Genomic DNA, 5,781 nt, shown 5'->3' with positions numbered 1-5,781 from the left:
CTCGGTGCTTTGTGACCACCTAGAGGGGTGGGATAGGGAGGGTGGGAGGGAGGGAGATGTAAGAGGGAGGAGATATGGGGATATGTGTATATGTAGAGCTGATTCACTTTGTTATAAAGCAGAAACTAACACACCATTGTAAAGCAATTATACTCCAATAAAGATGTTAAAAAATAAATAAATAGAAATTAATAGAAAATTTTAAAAGAAAACATGGGACCGCTAGTTAGTGGAAATAAGGAGGGATTTCAAAGTCATGTTCTTATGTTACTTATGATGCCAACCTGGGGCTATGATGTAAAGAGTCTTCTAAGCACTTCTGCTCACCAGGAGGGAGGTCTGAGGGAGGGGAGGTGGGATGAGGATGTGATGTTCAAACATTGAATTAACTGTGAGTGCCTGGAGTCCTGAGTGTTGGCTTATGGAAGCTGAACTATTACAAAGTGGCACCAAAGTGACTGAAAAGAGAGAATAGTTTTTTCCGGTTGCTTGAACCTCAAGGGAGGTTGATTGGAGAATTTAGAACAGTGGGCTACCTTCTTCAACCCTGACTTAAATCAGACTGTGACTTCAATTCTTGTCTGAAACTTAGCTTCTCAGCTTCTCCCCCGAAAAGAGCTCTGGCTTGTTTCTGACCTCACTAAATATTATAAATCACATATGCATTTCTCCACTAAAATGTCATGATGTTCAACTAGAACAGGCTGGTTATATATGTTGCTCTTTTCAGAAGAAAGAACAAAAAGGGCCCATGCTCTGTTTTTCTTTTCCTGTCAGGATAGGTTCATTGTGAAGAGCAGGGCAGCAGCTGGACTACACCTGCCCCAGGCCAGTGGGAAGTTCTGGCTCCTCCTTTTCTTTCTGCCAACAGGGCCCACCACCCTCACTGTGTTCCCAGGTTTGGGACAACTTTCAAAGCAATGTGCCCCTCTCCGTCTTCTAAGACTCTTGGGAATACAAATTTATTTCCAGAAGAGCAAGATGAGGCTAAGTAGTACATTTTCGTAGGGCTCCTGCTTTATCTGTGGTTGTAATTATTAGCTTTCTTAAACGCCCTTTCTTTATCGAAAAGTTGACAGCAACCCAGTTTTATAAATATTCTATGCGATAGCTATTTGAAATGAACTCTTTGAATCAATTTCTAAAATAAAAAAATAATAATAATTGCCTTTGCTTGTTGCCATAAATTTAAATAATGTTTAAGCATCATTCTTCCACTCAAGGTGACATCAGTGATAAACCTGGGATGGGTGCTCTGTAAATATTAATAACATATCAAAATGTGTAATTTGTCAGTCAATATTGTTACAAAGTTGGCCTGAATAATGGAATATAAGGCATCAGTGACCATCAGAAGAAACTCAAAATGTGCTCAGATTGATTAAAAGAATTGGAGAAAATTGTTAATATACAACTGCTTTTTAAATGTCTTTGCATTCTTTGGTTGAAAGAGCTCTGCTGGCATCTCAGCTCTACATTTTAAAGTCATTAAAAGTGCCTCACTTTCTAGGAAAAATGTTAAGAAAATGTAATTCGGTAATGTTTTAATTTTTATAGCTAACACCCATTACATTTATAACTAGGAAATAATACGCATTAAAATAATAATGGCCCAGGAATTTTGCCTTTAAAAAAAAGGTGAAATTACAAAATGAAATTGTAAGCAATGCAAAATCTAACCCTCCATTCAAAATACATAGACATGATGTACAAAGTATGTTTCACAATTTTAAATAGATATATAGATAAATGTCTGTACTCAAAGTCATGAGCACAATTTATGAGTAACACAAAGAGAAAAACCCAGAGTCAAAGGACCTATGGAAAGTCTGGACTACATATAAATGATCTGGTCCAACTTGCAATGCCAACTGAGCGACAGATGCCAAATGTATCTCATACTCAGAAGGAAACAAGAACCCAGTTTCCTATGTGTAAATAGGGATTAAATCTTGCACCTTTCCAGTATGCTGTGACTAAAAGGGTACCATCCCTCTAGGGTGCTGACTCTAGTCACATTGTCATTTATATGAAGGATGATCAGAATAACAGCAAATTTCTCATCACCAATAATATCTATTCGAAGATAAGGATGCAATAGCTCCAAAGGGTTGAAGGAATAATTGTCTATACACATTTAAATTAGTAGTCGAGGTTGAGGACTGTATAAAGACATTATCAAGCTTAGAAAAATTAAGACGCACTAAATAGAGACTGAAATGGAAAAAATAAAAGTAACTTCAAATTTAATAAGTAAAATACAAAAATATTTATAAAGTAAATTGATAAATTTATTGGAAATCTCATTGCAAATTAATCGTACATTATGATGATAACAGCATGAATTATTTTACTTTAAAGTGAGCCAGAATGGAAATTTTAACAATATTGCATGGAAGATGGGGAAGAGGATAGTTAGAATGAGAGAAGTTAAAAGATTCTAAAGCCTTATTCTTGGAGGAAGATAAAACACTGATCACATTTAGAAAATGTGTTAAAGATACGAAACATATGTTAGAATTTTTAAAAACAAACAACAAGAATAAATATAATACTTAACTCTGATATGGTAGAAGAATAAAGAAGTACTTTTTATTACTTAATTATTTATTTATTTTGGCTGCGTTAGGTCTTCATTGCGTCAGTGGGCTTTCTCTAGTTGTGGCGAGCAGGGGCTACTCTTCATTGCGGTGTATGGGCCTCTCATTGTGGTGGCTTCTCTTGCTGTGGAGCATGGGCTCTAGGCACGCAGGCTTCAGTAGTTGTGGCATGTGGGCTCAGTAGCTGTGGTGCATGGGCTTAGTTGCTCAGTGGCATGTGGGATCTTCCCAGAACAGGGCTAGAACCCATGTCCCCTGCATTGGCAGGCAGATTCTTAACCACTGCACCACCAGGGAAGCCCAAGAAGTACTTTTTTTTTGTTTGTTTGTTTGTTTTTGTGGTATGCGGACCTCCCTCTGTTGTGGCCTCTCCCGTTGCCGAGCACAGGCTCCGGACGCGCAGGCTCAGCGGCCATGGCTCACGGGCCCAGCCGCTCCGCGGCATGTGGGATCCTCCCAGACCGGGGCGCGAACCCGGTTCCCCTGCATCGGCAGGCGGACGCGCAACCACTGCGCCACTAGGGAAGCCATACCCTTATGTTTTAAAATAACTATTTTAATATAATTTATGCATGTCTAGGAAGATGATGTCAAATTTCTAAGTCATTGTTTTTTGGAAGCAGAGGTAATGAAGAAAGCCAGAGCTAATATATCTGGGTCGAAGGAATCTAACCTACCTAGAAACTAGTTCCTCAAAGATAGCCAAACAATTCAATATAGCATTATTCAACATATACACTGTTCTACAGGCACAGTGGTTTCAGGTATAATTCAGTTCTTACAATTTTCTGTGAGAAGTCTAATCTTCAAAGTCAGACATGGTAGTGGCAGCTTCAATGAAAGATGCTAACATTCTGAGTCAGCCAGGCTTACTCAGGAATGGAATGGAAGATTAATCTATTTACTATAAGAATCACTTAGTGGTTAGGGAATGTGGGGAGCAGGATCAGATCCTTCTAGATTAAGGATTTTTTCAGAAGTGGGTAGAATCTCAGGACTCTAGTTTCTTTTCTTACTCGAGACTTGGCACACCATATTTGTAAACCATGGCAGAAGTCCTGTTGTTCAAAGTCAAGTGGAAGTCTATGTCTTAGAGCGGCTGGGCCCGTGAGCCATGGCCGCTGAGCCTGCGCGTCCGGGGCCTGTGCTCTGCAAAGGGAGAGGCCACAACAGTGAGAGGCCCGCATAACGCAAAAAAAAAAAAAAAAAAAAAAAAAAAGAAGGACAGGCTGGAACTCTTAGGCATGGGCTAAAACTAGTGTCCACAGGAGGAATTTCTTCTTCAAGGAAACCTCAGCTCTACTTTTAAGTTTTTTCAACTGACTGAATCAGGCCAACTCAGATTTATTTTAAAGTCAGCTAATAATGAACTTTAATCATATCTACAAAATACCTCCCCGGCAGTACCAATATTGGTATGTGACAACTGGGAGCTGTAGTCCAGCCAAGTTGCCACCTCAGAGACCATCGCAGTAACCTTTGCTATGCTGGCACGGACATGCAAAACTCATGCCTGCAATGATTTAGAAAACGTCATTGACCCATGAACCTTCAAAATTATTAAAACTTTTCAGAAAAACTCACAATATGGATGTTAACTGTCTTATTCTTGGCAATTTTAGGAAACTTTTATGAGAAAGATAAACTCTACTTATACTTAGTGAGTTTGCAAGCAGAGATGGAAATGAATAAACTCTACAAAGGGATACTTTCTCTGCCTGAGAACTGTCTCTAATTCATTTGGGGATTCAAGAGTTAAAATCCAAAACTAAGGCAGTGATAAGAGATATCATCTTATCTAAGTTTAATGGAGAAGTTCATATATCACTTAGGAACCCTGGAATTGGAACCCTAGTAAATAGACATAGTTATTAGGTGGGGCTCTGTATTGTTTTTCTTGGGGAAGAAGTGAGCTTGTCTCACTTTGGGAATAAGGGTTCATTTGAAAATTCTGATCTCCAGATAGGTGAATTGTGACAACGCCATGGTTTGTTACACCAAAGCCAATATCTCTTCCTTTCCATGGCATTAGAATTTCAGCTGTGCACACTGGCATGCAGCTGAGAACTGTATTTCGCAAACTCCCCTGCAGATAACCAAAGCCACATGACTAAACTTTGTCCAATGCAAAATGAAAGCAAGTGCTGTGGGTGACAAAGTCATGTCCTTAAGAAGAAGGGATAGGTCCTCCCCTTACAATTTCTACCTTCTTACCAGCTACGTGCTTTTATGATGGTAGGAACTGGATGGGTCATCATGAACTGTGAGATGGAGGTTTTAAGGACTACAGATAAGCCAGAACGAAATAGCTTGGATCTCTTACAATACAAAGATATGGTACCAGCCTTGTCCTACCAATCTAGACTTTTATATTAGAGATAATTAAATATCTATCTTGTTTGAGCCACAAGATTTTAGTGCCAACTTGCTGTAACACCTTAACCTATATCCTAATTAATATGCATCACAGATTAGAATTATTTCAGAATTTATAATATATAAAGTGATAAAAATTAACTAAAAAAGATATCCCACTCTGTGTAAAAATGTAAAAATATGAACAGGCAATTCACAGAAAAGGAAATCTAAATAGCAATGGCACATATGGAAAGACATTCAACGTCTCTAATAACAAGGATTGTAAATTAAAACAACAGTGACGGTTCTTCAGTCGTCAAGTTTTCAATCAATAAAATTTTTGTCAATTGCAAGTGTTAGGAATGGAAATTGGTACTTTCACATATTGTTTTGGGGACTGTAAATTGTTGCAAGCATTTTGGAAAGTAATTTTGTACTCTCTAATAACATTAAAAATGCACATGTTCCATGTCTCAGTAATTTCCATTTTTGGATAAGTGCATCCCTTACTGCATGATTTAGAGTAGCAAAAACTCATAAACAAATCTGGAAATAACTTAAATACCCATTCAATATGAACAGATAAACACAATGTGGTCTATGCATAGTGTAGAACAGACTGAAACTCACAAACACATAGAGAAATTATGATACTGAGAGGTAAAAGCAAGCTCAGATGGATAAATGAGTAGGGCACTATACCACTTACTGAAAATGTTTAAGCACATACACAAAATATGCCGTATTATGTGTATAATAAAGGCTAGAATGGTCATTTTAAATCTATGATACCTGTTAACTCTAAGAAAGAGCATACGGAATG

This window comes from Physeter macrocephalus, chromosome 12 (assembly GCF_002837175.3).
Source record: "Physeter macrocephalus isolate SW-GA chromosome 12, ASM283717v5, whole genome shotgun sequence".
In the NCBI taxonomy this organism is placed as follows: Eukaryota; Metazoa; Chordata; class Mammalia; order Artiodactyla; family Physeteridae; genus Physeter; species Physeter macrocephalus.
This window is presented reverse-complemented; position numbering follows the sequence as displayed.